Source organism: Pseudophryne corroboree, chromosome 2, assembly GCF_028390025.1.
Source record: "Pseudophryne corroboree isolate aPseCor3 chromosome 2, aPseCor3.hap2, whole genome shotgun sequence".
Classification (NCBI taxonomy): domain Eukaryota; kingdom Metazoa; phylum Chordata; class Amphibia; order Anura; family Myobatrachidae; genus Pseudophryne; species Pseudophryne corroboree.
Window position 1 is genome coordinate 970,400,520 of NC_086445.1, and position 22,495 is coordinate 970,423,014.

Sequence of the window (22,495 nt, forward strand, 5' to 3'; positions counted from 1 at the left end):
CTTCCGCCCCACTTCCGGTACGCGATTGCGCATGCGCCCGCGGCTGCAGAAGTTCATTGGAGACCAACAGTTCTAGGAACATTATGCTCAGGAAATTCCTTGCGGCGGCCATCTTTGTAAGGATTTGGTCATATGCAGCTTCACACGGCGGCCATATTCGGGGAGTCCATAATCGGGGACAATTGTCTTTGTTCTCCGGTATATTAGACATAAAAATAGATAGAAAAACGGGGATTGATCAAAAATTCACTAATAGCAATAATGTTAATAAGTAAATCACTACATAGTGTATAGATCATTACAGAGTATATATTAATGAATGTTGTTAGTAATAAAAACGGGCTGTCCAGTGATTTATAATGCAATTAATGAGAATAAAAAGTATATATAATATATAATGTGAAATATAAAGTGCAGAGTGCAGAATTAATTATTAAGATGCAGATAGTGTGAGAAATGATACTAAACTGACATGCTCATGTAGGCTATTTAACATCAGTTTAGTTACAGTACCTGATCTTCCCAGATGGTCTCCCTAGTCTGGTACTGATCAGGCCCGACACTGCTTCGCTTCCAAGATCGGGCGAGATTGGGCCTCTCCAGTGTGGTCTGACTGTAATAATAACTTTTTACCATACATGTGTCAGATTTAATATATCAACATTACTGTGAAGTGATATATTGAAAAATGCAGTGCGGGAGTAGTGTAGGTGGGAGTGGGGTAGGAGAGGGTGGGTGAGGGAGGGGGGGGGGGTTTGTAAGGGTTGGGTGCTAAGGTGGGAGGGGGGGTGGGAGAAATGTTGGGGAGGAAGTAGGGGAGGTACGGGAATAAGTGGGAATGGGGGTGAAGATCCAACCGTGATGATCCAACGGCCATATAGTTTCACAGGATCCAACCGTGATGGTCCAACGGCCATATAGTTTCACAGGAACGGAGCGATTTCGTAATAGTCATTGAATCCCTTCGGGTGGAGTGTTTGTAATTGAAAAATCCAATACATTTCTCTGCGTGAGAGTTTATTGGCCAGGTCGCCACCTCTTTCTCCCAGCTTCACGAGTTCAATTGCTTTAAAAGTTAGTTTCAATATATCACTTCACAGTAATGTTGATATATTAAATCTGACACATGTATGGTAAAAAGTTATTATTACAGTCAGACCACACTGGAGAGGCCCAATCTCGCCCGATCTTGGAAGCGAAGCAGTGTCGGGCCTGATCAGTACCAGACTAGGGAGACCATCTGGGAAGATCAGGTACTGTAACTAAACTGATGTTAAATAGCCTACATGAGCATGTCAGTTTAGTATCATTTCTCACACTATCTGCATCTTAATAATTAATTCTGCACTCTGCACTTTATATTTCACATTATATATTATATATACTTTTTATTCTCATTAATTGCATTATAAATCACTGGACAGCCCGTTTTTATTACTAACAACATACATTAATATATACTCTGTAATGATCTATACACTATGTAGTGATTTACTTATTAACATTATTGCTATTAGTGAATTTTTGATCAATCACCGTTTTTCTATCTATTTTTATGTCTAATATACCGGAGAACCAAGACAATTGTCCCCGATTATGGACTCCCTGAATATGGCCGCCGTGTGAAGCTGCATATGACCAAATCCTTACAAAGATGGCCGCCGCAAGGAATTTCCTGAGCATAATGTTCCTAGAACTGTTGGTCTCCAATGAACTTCTGCAGCCGCGGGCGCATGCTCAATCGTGTACCGGAAGTGGGGCGGAAGTGACGCGACGGCCCAAAACCGGAAGTGGGGCGGAAAATATTCGGCGGCGCATCTATATGGGAGTTTTTGACAGCTCTCCAACATCAAACCTGCTCTTTAAACACTTTTATAATATCATGTACACATATATTAAAAAATGAGGCTACTGAACAAATATAAATATAAGTTCCTAGTCCATTTCACAGTACCATGCCTAATTAACAGGAAGTGATGTCATAATTACTATGAGAGTATTATTGGTATAAATAGAAGCCTGGTCCCACTCTGTCTTTACCCCTTGATGAAGTCTGAATGACGAAACGCGTTGGTCTACCTGGCAGTAGAGATGAGCGGGTTCGGTTCCTCGGAATCCGAACCCCCCCGAACTTCACGCTTTTTACACGGGTCCGAGGCAGACTCGGATCTTCCCGCCTTGCTCGGCTAACCCGAGCGCGCCCGAACGTCATCATCCCGCTGTCGGATTCTCGCGAGGCTTGTATTCTATCGCGAGACTCGGATTCTATATAAGGAGCCGCGCGTCGCCGCCATTTTCACACGTGCATTGAGATTGATAGGGAGAGGACGTGGCTGGCGTCCTCTCCGTTTAGATAGAGCGTGAGACACTTGATTTACTGGAGCATTAGGAGTACTCAGAGAGTGCAGAGTTTTGCTGATAGTTATACTAGTGGTGACCACCAGTTTTATTTATTATTTAAAATAATCCGTTCTCTGCCTGAAAAAAAACGATACACAGTCACATACCATATCTGTGCTCAGCCTCAGTGTGCTGCATGATAATATCATCTATGTATATCTGACTGTGCTAAGTAGTGCTCACTGCTCACACAGCTTAATTGTGGGGGAGACTGGGGAGCAGTTATAGCAGGAGTACATATTTAACAGTGCACACTTTTGCTGCCAGAGTGCCAGTGTGACTGACCAGCAGTGACCACCAGTATATTGTCTGCCTGAAAAAGTTAAACACTCGTGTGGTGTTTTTTTTTTTTTATTCTATATATAAACGCATTCTGCTGACAGTGTCCAGCAGGTCCGTCATTCATTATATTTCTATCTTCTTCATACTAGTAGTTTAGGAGTCTGCAGTGCTGACAGTGTCCAGCAGGTCCGTCATTATACAATATATACCTGTCCTGCAGTAGTGATATATATATATTTTTTATATCATTATCATCCAGTCTATACTAGCAGACGCAGTACGGTAGTCCACGGCTGTAGCTACCTCTGTGTCGGCAGTCGCTCGTCCATAATTGTATACCTACCTGTGGTGGTTTTTTTTTTTTCTATCTTCTTCATACTAGTAGTTTAGGAGTCTGCAGTGCTGACAGTGTCCAGCAGGTCCGTCATTATACAATATATACCTGTCCTGCAGTAGTGATATATATATATATTTTATATCATTATCATCCAGTCTATACTAGCAGACGCAGTACGGTAGTCCACGGCTGTAGCTACCTCTGTGTCGGCAGTCGCTCGTCCATAATTGTATACCTACCTGTGGTGGTTTGTTTTTTTCTATCTTCTTCATACTAGTAGTTTAGGAGTCTGCAGTGCTGACAGTGTCCAGCAGGTCCGTCATTATACAATATATACCTGTCCTGCAGTAGTGATATATATATATTTTTTATATCATTATCATCCAGTCTATACTAGCAGACGCAGTACGGTAGTCCACGGCTGTAGCTACCTCTGTGTCGGCAGTCGCTCGTCCATAATTGTATACCTACCTGTGGTGGGTTTTTTTTTTCTATCTTCTTCATACTAGTAGTTGAGGAGTCTGCAGTGCTGACAGTGTCCAGAAGGTCCGTCATTATACAATATATACCTGTCCTGCAAAAGTGATATATATATATTTTTTATATCATTATCATCCAGTCTATACTAGCAGACGCAGTACGGTAGTCCACGGCTGTAGCTACCTCTGTGTCGGCAGTCGCTCGTCCATAATTGTATACCTACCTGTGGTGGGTTTTTTTTTCTATCTTCTTCATACTAGTAGTTTAGGAGTCTGCAGTGCTGACAGTGTCCAGCAGGTCCGTCATTATACAATATATACCTGTCCTGCAGTAGTGATATATATATATTTTTTATATCATTATCATCCAGTCTATACTAGCAGACGCAGTACGGTAGTCCACGGCTGTAGCTACCTCTGTGTCGGCAGTCGCTCGTCCATAATTGTATACCTACCTGTGGTGGGTTTTTTTTCTATCTTCTTCATACTAGTAGTTTAGGAGTCTGCAGTGCTGACAGTGTCCAGCAGGTCCGTCATTATACAATATATACCTGTCCTGCAGTAGTGATATATATATATTTTTTATATCATTATCATCCAGTCTATACTAGCAGACGCAGTACGGTAGTCCACGGCTGTAGCTACCTCTGTGTCGGCAGTCGCTCGTCCATAATTGTATACCTACCTGTGGTGGTTTTTTTTTTTCTATCTTCTTCATACCAGTAGTTTAGGAGTCTGCAGTGCTGACAGTGTCCAGCAGGTCCGTCATTATACAATATATACCTGTCCTGCAGTAGTGATATATATATATTTTTTATATCATTATCATCCAGTCTATACTAGCAGATGCAGTACGGTAGTCCACGGCTGTAGCTACCTCTGTGTCGGCAGTCGCTCGTCCATAATTGTATACCTACCTGTGGTGGTTTTTTTTTTTTTCTATCTTCTTCATACCAGTAGTTTAGGAGTCTGCAGTGCTGACAGTGTCCAGCAGGTCCGTCATTATACAATATATACCTGTCCTGCAGTAGTGATATATATATATATTTTTATATCATTATCATCCAGTCTATACTAGCAGACGCAGTACGGTAGTCCACGGCTGTAGCTACCTCTGTGTCGGCAGTCGCTCGTCATCCATAAGTATACTAGTATCCATCCATCTCCATTGTTTACCTGAGGTGCCTTTTTGTTGTGCCTATTAAAATATGGAGAACAAAAATGTTGAGGTTCCAAAAATAGGGAAAGATCAAGATCCACTTCCACCTCGTGCTGAAGCTGCTGCCACTAGTCATGGCCGAGACGATGAAATGCCATCAACGTCGTCTGCCAAGGCCGATGCCCAATGTCATAGTACAGAGCATGTAAAATCCAAAACACCAAATATCAGTAAAAAAAGGACTCAAAAATCTAAAATAAAATCGTTGGAGGAGAAGCGTAAACTTGCCAATATGCCATTTACCACACGGAGTGGCAAGGAACGGCTGAGGCCCTGGCCTATGTTCATGGCTAGTGGTTCAGCTTCACATGAGGATGGAAGCACTCAGCCTCTCGCTAGAAAAATGAAAAGACTTAAGCTGGCAAAAGCACAGCAAAGAACTGTGCGTTCTTCGAAATCACAAATTCACAAGGAGAGTCCAATTGTGTCGGTTGCGATGCCTGACCTTCCCAACACTGGACGTGAAGAGCATGCGCCTTCCACCATTTGCACGCCCCCTGCAAGTGCTGGAAGGAGCACCCGCAGTCCAGTTCCTGATAGTCAGATTGAAGATGTCAGTGTTGAAGTACACCAGGATGAGGAGGATATGGGTGTTGCTGGCGCTGGGGAGGAAATTGACCAGGAGGATTCTGATGGTGAGGTGGTTTGTTTAAGTCAGGCACCCGGGGAGACACCTGTTGTCCGTGGGAGGAATATGGCCATTGACATGCCTGGTGAAAATACCAAAAAAATCAGCTCTTCAGTGTGGAAGTATTTTTAACAGAAATGCGGACAACATTTGTCAAGCCGTGTGTTGCCTTTGTCAAGCTGTAATAAGTAGGGGTAAGGACGTTAACCACCTCGGAACATCCTCCCTTATACGTCACCTGCAGCGCATTCGTCATAAGTCAGTGACAAGTTCAAAAACTTTGGGCGACAGCGGAAGCAGTCCACTGACCAGTAAATCCCTTCCTCTTGTAACCAAGCTCACGCAAACCACCCCACCAACTCCCTCAGTGTCAATATCCTCCTTCCCCAGGAATGCCAATAGTCCTGCAGGCCATGTCACTGGCAATTCTGACGAGTCCTCTCCTGCCTGGGATTCCTCCGATGCATCCTTGCGTGTAACGCCTACTGCTGCTGGCGCTGCTGTTGTTGCTGCTGGGAGTCGATGGTCATTCCAGAGGGGAAGTCGGAAGACCACTTGTACTACTTCCAGTAAGCAATTGACTGTCCAACAGTCCTTTGTGAGGAAGATGAAATATCACAGCAGTCATCCTGCTGCAAAGCGGATAACTCAGGCCTTGGCAGCCTGGGCGGTGAGAAATGTGTTTCCGTTATCCACCGTTAATTCACAGGCAACTTCAGACTTGATTGAGGTACTGTGTCCCCGGTACCAAATACCATCTAGGTTCCATTTCTCTAGGCAGGCGATACCGAAAATGTACACAGACCTCAGAAAAAGACTCACCAGTGTCCTAAAAAATGCAGTTGTACCCAATGTCCACTTAACCACGGACATGTGGACAAGTGGAGCAGGGCAGACTCAGGACTATATGACTGTGACAGCCCACTGGGTAGATGTATGGACTCCCGAACGAAAGAACAGCAGCGGCGGCACCAGTAGCAGCATCTCGCAAACGCCAACTCTTTCCTAGGCAGGCTACGCTTTGTATCACCGCTTTCCAGAATACGCACACAGCTAAAAACCTCTTACGGCAACTGAGGAAGATCATCGCAGAATGGCTTACCCCAATTGGACTCTACTGTGGATTTGTGGCATCGGACAACGCCAGCAATATTGTGTGTGCATTAAATATGGGCAAATTCCATCACGTCCCATGTTTTGCACATACCTTGAATTTGGTTGTGCAGAATTATTTAAAAAACGAGAGGGGCGTGCAAGAGATACTGTCGGTGGCCAGAAGAATTGCGGGACACTTTCGGCGTACAGGCACCACGTACAGAAGACTGGAGCAACACCAAAAACGCCTGAACCTGCCCTACCATCATCTGAAGCAAGAAGTGGTAACGAGGTGGAATTCAACCCTCTATATGCTTCAGAGGTTGGAGGAGCAGCAAAAGGCCATTCAAGCCTATACAACTGAGCACGATATAGGAGGTGGAATGCACCTGTCTCAAGCGCAGTGGAAAATGATTTCAACGTTGTGCAAGGTTCTGCAACCTTTTGAACTTGCCACACGTGAAGTCAGTTCAGACACTGCCAGCCTGAGTCAGGTCATTCCTCTCATCAGGCTTTTGCAGAAGAAGCTGGAGACATTGAAGGAGGAGCTAACACAGAGCGATTCCGCTAGGCATGTGGGACTTGTGGATGGAGCCCTTAATTCGCTTAACAAGGATTCACGGGTGGTCAATCTGTTGAAATCAGAGCACTACATTTTGGCCACCGTGCTCGATCCTAGATTTAAAACCTACGTTGTATCTCTCTTTCCGGCAGACACAAGTCTACAGGGGTTCAAAGAACTGCTGGTGAGAAAATTGTCAAGTCAAGCGGAACGCGACCTGTCAACATCTCCTCCTTCACATTCTCCCGCAACTGGGGGTGCGAGGAAAAGGCTCAGAATTCCGAGCCCACCTGCTGGCGGTGATGCAGGGCAGTCTGGAGCGACTGCTGATGCTGACATCTGGTCCGGACTGAAGGACCTGCCAACGATTACGGACATGTCGTCTACTGTCACTGCATATGATTCTCTCCCCATTGAAAGAATGGTGGAGGATTATATGAGTGACCGCATCCAAGTAGGCACGTCAGACAGTCCGTACGTATACTGGCAGGAAAAAGGGGTAATTTGGAGGCCCTTGCACAAACTGGCTTTATTCTACCTAAGTTGCCCTCCCACAAGTGTGTACTCCGAAAGAGTGTTTAGTGCCGCCGCTCACCTTGTCAGCAATCGGCGTACGAGGTTACTTCCAGAAAATGTGGAGAAGATGATGTTCATTAAAATGAATTATAATCAATTCCTCCATGGAGACATTCACCAGCAGCAATTGCCTCCACAAAGTACACAGGGAGCTGTGATGGTGGATTCCAGTGGGGACAAATTGATAATCTGTGAGGAGGGGGATGTACACGGTGATGAATCGGAGGATGATGATGAGGTGGACATCTTGCCTCTGTAGAGCCAGTTTGTGCAAGGAGAGATTAATTGCTTCTTTTTTGGTGGGGGTCCAAACCAACCCGTCATTTCAGTCACAGTCGTGTGGCAGACCCTGTCACTGAAATGATGGGTTGGTTAAAGGGTGCTTGTCCTGTTTATACAACATAAGGGTGGGTGGGAGGGCCCAAGGACAATTCCATCTTGCACCTCTTTTTTCTTTCATTTTTCTTTGCGTCATGTGCTGTTTGGGGAGTGTTTTTTGGAAGGGCCAGCCTGCCTGACACTGCAGTGCCACTCCTAGATGGGCCAGGTGTTTGTGTCGGCCACTAGGGTCGCTGAGCTTAGCCACACAGCTACCTCATTGCGCCTCTTTTTTTCTTTGCGTCATGTGCTGTTTGGGGAGTGTTTTTTGGAAGGGCCATCCTGCGTGAAACTGCAGTGCCACTCCTAGATGGGCCAGGTGTTTGTGTCGGCCACTTGGGTCGCTTAGCTTAGTCACACAGCTACCTCATTGCGCCTCTTTTTTTCTTTGCGTCATGTGCTGTTTGGGGAGTGTTTTTTGGAAGGGCCATCCTGCGTGACACTGCAGTGCCACTCCTAGATGGGCCAGGTGTTTGTGTCGGCCACTTGGGTCGCTGAGCTTAGTCACACAGCTACCTCATTGCGCCTCTTTTTTTCTTTGCGTCATGTGCTGTTTGTGGAGTATTTTTTGGAAGGGCCATCCTGCCTGACACTGCAGTGCCACTCCTAGATGGGCCAGGTGTTTGTGTCGGCCACTAGGGTCGCTGAGCTTACTCACACAGCTACCTCATTGCGCCTCTTATTTTCTTTGCGTCATGTGCTGATTGGGGAGTGTTTTTTGGAAGGGCCATCCTGCGTGACACTGCAGTGCCACTCCTAGATGGGCCAGGTGTTTGTGTCGGCCACTAGGGTCGCTTAGCTTACTCACACAGCTACCTCATTGCGCCTCTTTTTTTTCTTCTTTGCGTCATGTGCTGTTTGGGGAGTATTTTTTGGAAGGGCCATCCTGCCTGACACTGCAGTGCCACTCCTAGATGGGCCAGGTGTTTGTGTCGGCCACTTTTGTCGCTGAGCTTAGTCACACAGCTACCTCATTGCGCCTCTTTTTTTCTTTGCGTCATGTGCTGTTTGGGGAGTGTTTTTTGGAAGGGCCATCCTGCGTGACACTGCAGTGCCACTCCTAGATGGGCCAGGTGTTTGTGTCGGCCACTTGGGTCGCTGAGCTTAGTCATCCAGCGACCTCGGTGCAAATTTTAGGACTAAAAATAATATTGTGAGGTGTGAGGTGTTCATAATAGACTGAAAATGAGTGGAAATTATGGTTATTGAGGTTAATAATACTTTGGGATCAAAATGACCCCAAATTCTATGATTTAAGCTGTTTTTTAGGGTTTTTTGAAAAAAACACCCGAATCCAAAACACACCCGAATCCGACAAAAAAAATTCGGTGAGGTTTTGCCAAAACGCGTTCGAACCCAAAACACGGCCGCGGAACCGAACCCAAAACCAAAACACAAAACCCGAAAAATTTCCGGTGCACATCTCTACCTGGCAGTGACCTCATACCAAGTTAAGTTAAAATTGTTTTACATATTTTAACATACATTTTAACTGGTATTATATTGCATTGTGTCTATTGTTTTTATCCCATTTTTTAAAGAGAATTGCTGCTCAAATTTTAGTTTAGCTGTTTAGTCATGTCTGTTTTAATGCATTAATAAATTAACTTTTTATAGATCCATTTGATCTGGTTATTCATTTATATATATATTACATATATTTATATATATCTTTTAGATCCACTTTTATTAAATTGTTTTAAGACACCATTGGTCGCTATATCCCCCACCCCCCCGTGTGTTATTAATCCATTGCTACAGGGAACCACCATCCCTGTGTTTTTGGGGGACAGCTGACGCCCTGTATTAACCCATAGGGAGTGTCATTTATTTCGACTACACGTGGTTTTTAGAGTTCTGGTGTTGTACACAAGTGGCGCAATAATCACCCCCCTTTTTAAAAAATAAATAAATATATATATATATATATATAGTGGTCAAAGTGGGAATTTTGAAGTGGGGGTATAAAGAATTGAAAGGGGTAAAGTGCCTATGGCGTGCGTGGTGAAAAACAGGTGTGTCCAATCATAAGGGGTGTGTCCCTGAGATGCACTAGATGAGAGGGAGGACACATGGTGGAGAAAGGACTGAGGGGGATGGGGGCATTGGGTGAGAGGGGGGATGCAAGGTGGGAAGAGGACATATTGGGGACAGAGGAAGGGGGGATGCAGGGTGGGAGAGGGACATATTGGGGATTGGGGCACTGGATTGGAGAGGGTTGCAGGATGGGAGAGGGGATGCAGGGTGTGAGTAGGACATATAGGGGAGAGGCACAGAGGAAGAGCGGGGATGCAGGATGGGAGATGGGCCCCAGGTGAGAAGGGGTATGCATGGAGGGAGGAGGATATCTTGGGGAGAGGGACAGAGGAAGAGGTGGTTTCTGGGTGGGAGAGAATGCAGGGTGAGAGTGGGGAGCCGGGTGGAAAAGGGCAGAGGGTGGGAGTGGGTGCAGAGTGGGAGAAGACGCTGGGTGTGAGTGGGGTGTAGAGTGGGAGAGGGCACAGGGTGAGAGTGGGGTGCAGGGTGGGAGAAAATGCTGGGTGACAGTGGGGTGCAGGGTGGTAGAGGGCACCGGTTGAAAGTGGGTTGCGGGGTGAGAGTGGGTGCAGGGTGAGAGTGGGGTGCAGACCGGGAGAGGACGCAGGGTGAGAGTGGGGTGCAGGGTGGGAGAGGACGCAGGGTGAGAGTGGGGTGCACCTGATCTGTGATCACTTGTTTGGTGATGGATGCATTGCTCTGTTGTGCTGTTGCTCTGCTGTGACCCCTGATGAAGATCAAATTCTGTACAGAACATATGTCCTAGTACTGCAGCCAAGAATGTAACTAGCAAATCATGCAGTGACAACAATGTAATCACAATGAAATTGTTCCAAGTTCTACGTATGTATCAACACAGCGACACTGTAAGGGACTTATTATACAGCAGCACTGGACATATGGCAGCAGAGGACACCACCACTGTGACTGGTCACTGGACTGACTGATGCACAGGACACTACCACTGGTCTGATGCAGGACATCACAGCGACGCTGTAAGCAGGGCCGGTTCTGGGGCTCTGTGCGCCCCGGGTGGCAATAGGGGGCATGGCTTCGTACAGGGGGCGTGGTCATTTACGCCCCCTGTTCAGACTGAAATGACGTCATCGCGCACTGCACAGCAAAGGTCCTCTCCACGAAGGGAAACTAGACGCGGCAGCGGGGGGGGGGGGGGGGCAGCGGCAGCGGGCAGCAGGGGGCACACAGCAGCAGCGGATCTTGCCCTGGTGCGGCGGCCTCCGGATGGCGCCCTGCGCACTCCGGAAGGTGGCGCCCCGGGCAAAAGTCCTGCTTGCCCGTGGCAAGATCCGCTACTGGCTGTAAGGGAGTTATTATACAGCAGCACTGGACATATGGCAGCAGAGGACAGCACCACTGTGACTGGTCACTGGAATGACTGATGCACAGGACACTACCACTGGTCTGATGCAGGACAACACAGCGACACTGTAAGGGACTAATTATACAGCAGCACTGGACATATGGCAGCAGAGGACACCACTGTGACTGATGCAGTATAAGACACTACACTGGACTGATGCAGGACAACACAGTGATACTGTAAGGGACTTATTATACAGCAGCACTGGACATATGGCAGCAGAGGGCACCACCACTGTGACTGGTCACTGGACTGACTGATGCACAGGACACTACCACTGGTCTGATGCAGGACAACACAGCAACACTGTAAGGGACTTATACAGCAGCATTGGACATATGCCAGCAGAGGACACCACCACTGTGACTGGTCACTGAACTGACTGATGCACAGGACACTACACTGGACTGAGCAGCACAAGACAGCACTATAATTGCCACCCCATTTTCGCGCCTGCACAGACACTGAGGACGGAGACACATCCTCTCACTACACTCTCCAGGACTGTAGTGAAAATGGCAGTGACACACGGCTCCTTATATGGTATCCAAACCCCATGAGAATTCGACAGTGGGATGATGACGTTTTGCCTCGTTCTGGTTTCTGAGTCAGGTGGGAACACCCGAGCTGGGCTCGGATCCGTGCTCAGGACGTGAAGTTTGGTAGGGTACGGTTCTCTGAGAACCGAACCCACTCATCTCTAATTAAAACACATCCTAGTAAAGTAACAGCCATCAATTACATTACTCCTTAACGGATTCGGTATGATATACCGATGGACAGATTGACAGCAATCATAATAAAAACAGTGGCATCCCGACCATCAAAATCCTGACAGCCCCCTAGAAAGTACCCTAACCCTCCCCTTCCCCCTGCCCTAACCCTCCCTTGTAGGTGTCTAACTATAACCCTCCCCGGTTTTGTCTAACCCTAACCCTCCCCAGTGGTGCCTAACCCTAACCTTCCCTTGTAAGTGCCTAACCCTTACCCCCCTCCCCTTCCCGTTCCTGCACCCTAACCCTACCCCCCTTCTAATCCTAAACCTAACCTCCAAACCCAACAGTAAGACGTGAGCGCATCCTACTAACATAACATTTGGGTTTCCAGGTGTCGGTTTTCTGATGCCAGGATCCCGTCCAGCTGCATTTTAACTACATCCCCTCCATAACAGTGGGGTGCTGCGGGCACAGATGTTCCGGGCCCAGCCTCTCTAACAGAGAGGAGAGGGCCCGGGCCGCTCATGCCGCTGTCCACCTGCCGCGATGCTCCTCCCACTTTTCATTACCGAGTTCTGGCACTGTCAAAGGAGGGGGAAAGGACGCTGCAAGCTTCTACTGTAAACGTCCCTCCAAAAATGGCCGCCGCCTCAGAGGAAACAGTTATTAAAGATACTAGAGGAGGCTCCTCTAGTATCTTTAATAACTGTCTCCTCTGAGGCGGCAGCCATTTTGGCCGAGACTTGTCAATAGAAGCTTGCAGCGTACTCTCCCCCTCCTTTGACAGTGCCAGATCTCGGTCATGAAAAGGGGGCAGAGCTACACAAAATGGATGGGGAGGAGCTACATGGGACCAGGCTGCTACAGCTCCTGTCAGCTTGTGATAGGTAAGTTGAGGGAGCGCTTTTTTTGGCAGACAATCATCGGCCCCACCTGTCACTTCCTCGTCACGTGGTCTCGTTGCTATAGGTCAGGGGTGGCCAACCAGTCAGTGACAAAGAGCCCAAAAACCTTGTTAGGTACGTCAAAGAGCCGACATTGAATCGAAGGCGCGCATGCAAAAATGATATGTGGCCTTGTGCCTGCTAGACCACGCCCCTGGTATAAAATACATTGAAAAAGCCAGAATGGCATAAAATAAAAAAATTTAAAGTCAGATACATTGAAAACGCCACTTTCACATAAAATAATTGAAAAAGCCAGATTCACATAATAAACAAGTACCCCCATGTGTCACTCCAGCCAGCTCCCCATGTGACACTCCTGCTAGCACCCTCCTATGTCACTCCAGCCAGCTCCCCATGTGACACTCCTGCTAGCACCCTCCTATGTCTCTCCAGACAGCTCCCCATGTGACACTCCTTCTAGTACCCTCCTATGTCACTCCAGCCAGCTCCCCATGAGTCACTCCTGCCAGCACCCCCCATGTTACTCCAGCCAGCTTTCCCATGTGCCACTCCTGCTACCACCCTTCTATGTCACTCCAGCCAGCTTTCCCGTGTGTCACTACTTCCAGCACCCTCCTTCATCACTCCAGTCAGCTCCTCCGTGTGTCACTCCTGCCAGGACCCTTCTGTGTCACTCCAACCAGCTCCGCCGTGTGTCACTCTAGCCCACCCTCATGTGTCACTAACGTTCCCTCACCAAGTCATGCCATTGCTGCAGCCCCTAATGTGTTCTCTGTTTGCCAGTGGGTGTCTCGCCTCTAGTATCTGCCTATTTTGTGAGTCCCGGGTCCCAGAATTTCTGATGGCAGCCCTGGCTATATGTATCTATACCAATTGTCACTGCACTACATTTATCATATCTGCCTGCAAATGGTGATCCTGCAATTAACTAATTAAATACTTATTTATACGAACAGCTGTGCTAAAATAAAAAAAACTCTATGACCATAGGTATCAATTACCTTCCATTTCAATAGATAATTAGTTACTCACATTATATCTATTAATCCAGGGCATTTTGTTACTTTTAGCCCATCTCTTCGATGGTTGCAGCAAGGTGTTTCTATTCATTGCTATAACTTTCCTTAATGAGGATCTCTCGTATCCCCTAGATACAAATTTTTCAATCAGCTCATCAATCTGGGCTTCTGCTTGCATTTAATTCTCTGTTTTCTCATCATTTGCGAGTATGAAAGCCCCAACTTTTAAGATTCTCGGCTTGCAGCTATTATTGTGCAACAGAGTGTTTCTATCAGTGGATTTTGTAAAGACAGTAGTAGTCAAAGGACCATTGGGGGTCATTCCAAGTTGATCGCTCACTAGCTATTTTTTGAAGCGCTGTGAACAGATAGTTGCCGCCTATAGGGGAGTGTATGCAAGTGTGCGAACGCATGTGCAGCCGATAGTGATGTGCACCGGACATTTTTCGGGTTTTGTGTTTTGGTTTTGGATTCGGTTCCGCGGCCGTGTTTTGGATTCGGACGCATTTTAGCATAACCTCCCTGAAAAATTTTTGTCGGATTCGGGTGTGTTTTGGATTCGGGTGTTTTTTTACAAAAACCACTCAAAAACAGCTTAAATCATAGAATTTGGGGGTCATTTTGATCCCATAGTATTATTAACCTCAATAACCATAATTTCCACTCATTTTCAGTCTATTCTGAACACCTCACAATATTATTTTTAGTCCTAAAATTTGCACCGAGGTCGCTGGATGACTAAGCTAAGCGACACAAGTGGCCGACACAAACACCTGGCCCATCTAGGAGTGGCACTGCAGTGTCAGACAGGATGGCACTTCAAAAAAATAGTCCCCAAACAGCACATGATGCAAAGAAAAAAAGAGGTGCACCAAGGTCACTGGATGGCTAAGCTAAGCGACACAAGTGGCCGACACAAACACCTGGCCCATCTAGGAGTGGCACTGCAGTGTCAGGCAGGATGGCACTTCAAAAAAATAGTCCCCAAACAGCACATGATGCAAAGAAAAATGAAAGAAAAAAGAGGTGCAAGATGGAATTGTCCTTGGGCCCTCCCACCCATCCTTATGTTGTATAAACAGGACATGCACACTTTAACAAACCCATCATTTCAGCGACAGGGTTTGCCACACAACTGTGACTGAAATGACTGGTTGGTTTGGGCCCCCACCAAAAAAGAAGCAATCAATCTCTCCTTGCACAACCTGGCTCTACAGAGACAAGATGTCCACCTCCTCCTCATCGTCCGATTCCTCACCCCTTTCACTGTGTACATATCCCTCCTCACAGATTATTAATTCGTCCCCACTGGAATCCACCATCTCAGGTCCCTGTGTACTTTCTGGAGGTAATTGCTGGTGAATGTCTCCACGGAGGAATTGATTATAATTCATTTTGATGAACATCATCTTCTCCACATTTTGTGGAAGTAACTTCGTACCCGATTGCTGACAAGGTGAGCGGCTGCACTAAACACTCTTTCGGAGTACACACTGGAGGGTGGGCAACTTAGGTAAAATAAAGCCAGTTTCTGCAAGGGCCTCCAAATTGCCTCTTTTTCCTGCCAGTATACGTACGGACTGTCTGACGTGCCTATTTGGATGCGGTCACTCATATAATCATCCACCATTCTTTCAATGGTGAGAGAATCATATGCAGTGACAGTAGACGACATGTCAGTAATCGTTGCCAGGTCCTTCAGTCTGGACCAGATGTCAGCACTCGCTCCAGACTGCCCTGCATCACCTCCAGCGGGTGGGCTCGGAATTCTTAGCCTTTTCCTCGCTCCCCCAGTTGCGGGAGAATGTGAAGGAGGAGCTGTTGACGGGTCACGTTCCGCTTGACTTGACAATTTTCTCACCAGCAGGTCTATGAACCTCTGCAAACTTGTGTCTTCCGGAAAGAGAGATCCAACGTAGGTTTTAAATCTAGGATCGAGCACGGTGGCCAAAATGTAGTGCTCTGACTTCAACAGATTGACCACCCGTGATTCCTGGTTAAGCGAATTAAGGGCTCCATCCACAAGTCCCACATGCCTAGCGGAATCGCTCTGTTTTAGCTCCACCTTCAATGTCTCCAGCTTCTTCTGCAAAAGCCTGATGAGGGGAATGACCTGACTCAGGCTGGCAGTGTCTGAATTGACTTCACGTGTGGCAAGTTCAAAGGGTTGCAGAACCTTGCACAACGTTGAAATCATTCTCCACTGCGCTTGAGTCAGGTGCATTCCCCCTCCTTTGCCTATATCGTAGGCAGATGTATAGGCTTGAATGGCCTTTTGCTGCTCATCCATCCTCTGAAGCATATAGAGGGTTGAATTCCACCTCGTTACCACCTCTTTCTTCAGATGATGGCAGGGCAGGTTCAGGACTGTTTGCTGGTGCTCCAGTCTTCGGCACGCGGTGGCTGAATGCCGAAAGTGGCCCGCAATTCTTCGGGCCACCGACAGCATCTCTTGCATGCCCCTGTCGTTTTTAAAATAATTCTGCACCACCAAATTCAATGTATGTGCAAACATGGGACATGCTGGAATTTGCCCAGATGTAATGCACGCACAATATTGCTGGCGTTGTCCGATGTCACAAATCCCCAGGAGAGTCCATTTGGGGTAAGCCATTCTGCGATGATGTTCCTCAGTTTCCGTAAGAGGTTGTCAGCTGTGTGCCTCTTCTGGAAAGCGGTGATACAAAGCGTAGCCTGCCTAGGAACGAGTTGGCGTTTGCAAGATGCTGCTACTGGTGCCGCCGCTGCTGTTCTTGCTGCGGGAGGCAATACATCTACCCAGTGGGCTGTCACAGTCATATAGTCCTGAGTATACCCTGCTCCACTTGTCCACATGTCCGTGGTTAAGTGGACATTGGGTACAACTGCATTTTTTAGGACACTGGTGAGTCTTTTTCTGAGGTCTGTGTACATTTTCGGTATCGCCTGCCTAGAGAAATGGAACCTAGATGGTATTTGGTACCGGGGACACAGTACCTCAATCAAGTCTGAAGTTGCCTGTGAATTAACGGTGGATAACGGAAACACATTTCTCACCGCCCAGGCAGCCAAGGCCTGAGTTATCCGCTTTGCAGCAGGATGACTGCTGTGATATTTCATCTTCCTCACAAAGGACTGTTGGACAGTCAATTGCTTACTGGAAGTAGTACAAGTGGTCTTCCGACTTCCCCTCTGGGATGACGATCGACTCCCAGCAGCAACAACAGCAGCGCCAGCAGCAGGAGGCGTTACACTCAAGGATGCATCGGAGGAATCCCAGGCAGGAGAGGACTCGTCAGACTTGACAGTGACAAGGCCTGCAGGACTATTGGCTTTCCTGTGTAAGGAGGAAATTGACACTGAGGGAGTTGGTGGTGTGGTTTGCAGGAGCTTGGGTACAAGAGGTAGGGATTTAGTGGTCAGTGGACTGCTTCCGCTGTCATCCAAAGTTTTTGAACTTGTCACTGACTTATGATGAATGTGCTGCAGGTGACGTATAAGGGAGGATGTTCCGAGGTGGTTAACGTCCTAACCCCTACTTATTACAGCTTGACAAAGGCAACACACGGCTTGACACCTGTTGTCCGCATTTGTGTTAAAATAATTCCACACCGATGAGGTGATTTTTTTTGTAATTTGACCAGGCATGTCAATGGCCATATTCATCCCACGGACAACAGATGTCTCCCCGGGTGCCTGACTTAAACAAACCACCTCACCATCAGAATCCTCCTTGTCAATTTCCTCCTCAGCGCCAGCAACACCCAAATCCTCATCCTGGTGTACTTCAACAGTGACATCTTCAATTTGACTATCAGGAACAGGACTGCGGGTGCTCCTTCCAGCACTTGCAGGGGGCATGCAAATGGTGGAAGGCGCCACCTCTTCCTGTCCAGTGTTGGGAAGGTCAGGCATCGCACCCGACACAATTGGACTCTCCTTGGGGATTTGTGATTTAGAAGAACGCACAGCTGTGCTTTTGCCAGCTTAAGTCTTTTCATTTTTCTAGCGAGAGGAAGAATGCTTCCATCCTCATGTGAAGCTGAACCACTAGCCATGAACATAGGGCAGGGCCTCAGCCGTTCCTTGCCACTCCGTGTCGTAAATGACATATTGGCAAGTTTACGCTTCTCCTCAGACGCTTTTAATTTTGATTTTTGGGTCATTTTACTGAACTTTTGTGTTTTGGATTTTACATGCTCTCTACTATGACATTGGGCATCGGCCTTGGCAGACGACGTTGATGGCATTTCATCGTCTCGGCCATGACTAGTGGCAGCAGCTTCAGCACGAGGTGGAAGTGGATCTTGATCTTTCCCTATTTCACCTTCCACATTTTTGTTCTCAATTTTTTAATGTGTGGAATTATATGCCAGTATCAATAGCAATGGCCTACTTCTATATATACTGTGCAAAACTGAAATGCACCACAGGTATGGATGGATAGTATACTTGACGACACAGAGGTAGGTAGAGCAGTGGCCTACTGTACCGTACTGCTATATATTATATACTGGTGGTCAGCAAACTGTGCAAAACTGAATTGCACCACAGGTATGGATGGATAGTATACTTGACGACACAGAGGTAGGTAGAGCAGTGGCCTTCTGTACCGTACTCCTATATATTATATACTGGTGGTCAGCAAAATTATGCACTGTACTTCTACTATATACTACAATGCAGCACAGATATGGAGCATTTTTCAGGCAGAGAACGTATAATACTGGTGGTCACTGGTCAGCAAAACTCTGCACTGTACTCCTCCTATATAATACTGCTGGTCCCCAGTCCCCACAATAAAGCAGTGTGAGCACAGATATATGCAGCACACTGAGCACAGATATGGAGCGTTTTGCAGGCAGAGAACGTATAATACTGGTGGTCACTGGTCAGCAAAACTCTGCACTGTACTCCTCCTATATAATACTGCTGGTCCCCAGTCCCCACAATAAAGCAGTGTGAGCACAGATATATGCAGCACACTGAGCACAGATATGGAGCGTTTTTCAGGCAGACAACGTATACTGGTGGTCACTGGTCAGCAAAACTCTGCACTGTACTCCTCCTATATAATACTGCTGGTCCCCAGTCCCCACAATAAAGCAGTGTGAGCACAGATATATGCAGCACACTGAGCACAGATATGGAGCGTTTTTCAGGCAGACAACGTATAATACTGGTGGTCACTGGTCAGCAAAACTCTGCACTGTACTCCTCCTATAATACTGCTGGTCCCCAGAATAAAGATATTTGCACTGCAGCCCCCTGAAACAAAAGTGAGAGGACGCCAGCCACATCCTCTCACTATCATTTCCAATGCACAAGTGAAAAATGGCGGCGACGCGCGGCTCCTTATATAGAATCCGAATCTCGCGAGAATCCGACAGCGGGATGATGACGTTCGGGCGCACTCGGGTTAACCGGGCAAGGCGGGAGGATCCGAGTCTGCCTCGGACCGGTGTAAAAAAGGGTGAAGTTCGGGGAGGCTCGGATTCCGAGGAACCGAACCCGCTCATCACTAGCAGCCGAGCGGTACAAAAAAGTTTTGTGCAGTTTCTGAGTAGCTCAGAACTTACTCAGCAGCTGTGATCACTTCAGTCTGTTCTTGTCCGGAATTGATGTCAGACACCCGCCCTGCAAACACTTGGACACGCCTTTGATTTTCCATCCACTCCAAGAAAACGGTCAGTTGCCACCCACAAACGTCCTCTTCCTGCCAATCTCCTTGCGATCGGTTGTGCGAATGGATTCTTTGTTAAATACATCGCTCAGAAACAATCCGCTTTGTACTCGTACAACGCACCTGCACATTGCGGTGCATACGCATGCGCAGTTGTGACCTGACCACAGCGCAGAAAAAAATCCTAGCGTGCGATCAGGTCGAAATGACCCCCATTGTCCACTCCAATTTTTACATCTAAAAATGGTAAAGAGCCTCTACTTATAGTAATCATAAACTTTACTGGCGATTGTGAGAGATCATGTCTCAATCAGTCCACGTAAGTCTTCTCCTGTGCCCGTCCACACCAACATCAGATCATAGATAAACCTTGTATAGAACCTGATTTTAGATGTGATAGTAGGATATGTAAAAAATAAAAGTGCCCCTGTCATGAACATACTGTATACAGCTTGGCATATCACGAGGCCATGGCACAGCCCCCAACATGTAGATAGTATTCATTATCAAACAGATACATGGGCCAATATTTACTAAGAATTCGAGTTTGTCCGTTTTGTGTTGTTTTTTTTCTAAGTCCCAATCCGGGAATTCACTAAGCACCAATCTCGGCAGTGTTTGGACTATTCGTAATGGTTTGATTTGCAAAGTTCCGAAATACAAATGAATAGACCATCGGTCAAACGCGGCTGTTATTTCATACAATACGGGAATTCACTATTCATTCGTATTTGGGTGTTAGTTTCTGAGTGCTCAATTGCGGTCGGTTTTTTTTGCGAATCGGTAAAAAAAGCAGCAAAAAAATAGACCTGCTTTTTTCAATCGTGTTTAAATGTGTTGCAACTCAAAAATCAATCACACCTGAATTAGGATGCCTATAAAAGGATGTTAGGCCCATTTCAATACACCTACACTCAGAAATGGCAGCAGGACTGTGGGCCAGTGATCTTTTGTGTGCTGTGGGATTCCTCAGACTCAGACATCAACCTGTAGTACCCAGGGCCAAGAAACTGAACATGGTCAGCAGGTTGTACAGGTTCCGCGGAGGCTGCGTAGGCCTCGTTTTTTTAGGGGGCGATTAAACTTGAACGCATTATCCGATGATAAGGTCATACAGATGTTCCGTCTAAATCATAACAACATTTTCCGTCTGTATGACCTTGTCAAACTGGGCCTAGACCCTGAGACAGCACGCTCTCGCTCTGTCTCAGGCCTGCACAAACTCCTGGCTGTGTTGCACTTTCTGGCTACTGGCAGCTTTCAGGCTGTGTCTGGGGATGTCATAGGAATCTCACAGCCCTCATTTTCCAGAATCTTAACACAGGTGATGTATACCTAACTACCTCTTCAGTTTTTTGTTTGTTTTAATTTCTCGGTGGCCAGTTCTGTCCTAAAATCTCATGTTTATTGTTCTTTAAAATATACACACAGGTGTTGGCTGTTTTGCAGCCCCACATCGAGGCCTCAATCTGCTTCCCTACCCAGCAGTCTTAGTGGCATGCCGTCAGGGTAGATTTCTATGAGCTGGCTGGCATGCCCAATGTGCTTGGAGCCATAGATTGCACACACATTCAGCAGAGACCACCTAGGGGCAGGCAGCACATATATACTGATCGCCATTTCGAACACTCCACAAATGTGCAGGTGATTTGTGATGCAAATCTCAAAATAATGAGTGTAGTTGCTGGTTACCCTGGGGGCTTCCATAACTCCTTCATCCTCAGTCAGTCATCCCTCTTTGATAAGTTTGAGGACGGACAAATGCCAGATGGCTGGCTGCTGGGTATGTAATTTGATATGTGTAGGCCTGCGTATACTTTGTCCAAATACAGGTGCAGATGTATTAACCTGTAGAAGGCATAAGGAAGTGAGAAACCAGTGTTATGTGCAAGGTGATAAAGGCACCAGCCAATCAGCTCCAATATGTAAATGAACATTTAGGAACAGATTGTCTGCTGCCTTTATTACCTTGCACATATCACTGGTTTATCACTTCCTTATGCCTTCTACGGGTTAATATATCTGCCCCACACTGTGTTACTTATGTGTTGCTGTATGTTAACATGAATCACGTTACTATATCTGTCTTTTAGGTGATGGAGGATATGGCTGTTTCTCTTGGCTTCTAACTCCATTGTCCCGACCTGATACCCCTGCTGAACACAATTACAATCATGCACATAAGTCCACGTGGAATGTGATAGAAAGATGTTTTGGTGTGCTGAAATCTAGGTTTCGGTGTCTGGATAAGTCTGGTGGCCTTTGTTTGTATAGTCCCTCCAAGGTGACTCAAATTGTGTTCTGCTGCTGCTTTCTTCATAACATGTGTTTGCAACAACATCTGCCACATGTTGAGGAGGAGGAGGAGGAAGAAAGCAGCCAGCAAGCAGAGGAATTAGAGACATCTGGTGATACTTGGAGTACAGATGTAGGGAGGCAGGTTAGGCAAGAGCTCATCACTCGCTATTTCTAAGGTAAGTTTGGTTTGCTTATTTCATTTGTTGTGTAATCATAAATAGATGTTTTGCCATTTTTATTGGCAAAACCATTACTCAGAATGTGTCTGTCTCCTTGACACATACAAACATACCCTCGCTTTATGCAAAACAAATGTCGCATGTGTATTGTGTGTATTTTTAAACTCAAAACAAAAGATTATGAGTGGCATGCATTAAGTCTGGATAAGTTATCGTAAACTTGCAGTGCTAATTTATTACAAGCATACATAATCCATTTAGTATTTTACTTTATCATTGTGTGTAACATCCTAATGCACAGGTTCACAAACTCGGCCCTCAGGACCACACACAGTGCAT

General features: G+C 46.6%; 2 pseudogenes; one reads left to right on the forward strand and one right to left on the reverse strand.

Moving 5' to 3' along the window:
* Positions 1-501: 501 nt before the first annotated feature.
* On the reverse strand, positions 502-621 carry LOC135052421 (5S ribosomal RNA; annotated as a pseudogene).
* A 524-nt stretch (positions 622-1,145) lies between these two features.
* Positions 1,146-1,265, forward strand: LOC135052422 (5S ribosomal RNA; annotated as a pseudogene).
* Positions 1,266-22,495: the final 21,230 nt, after the last annotated feature.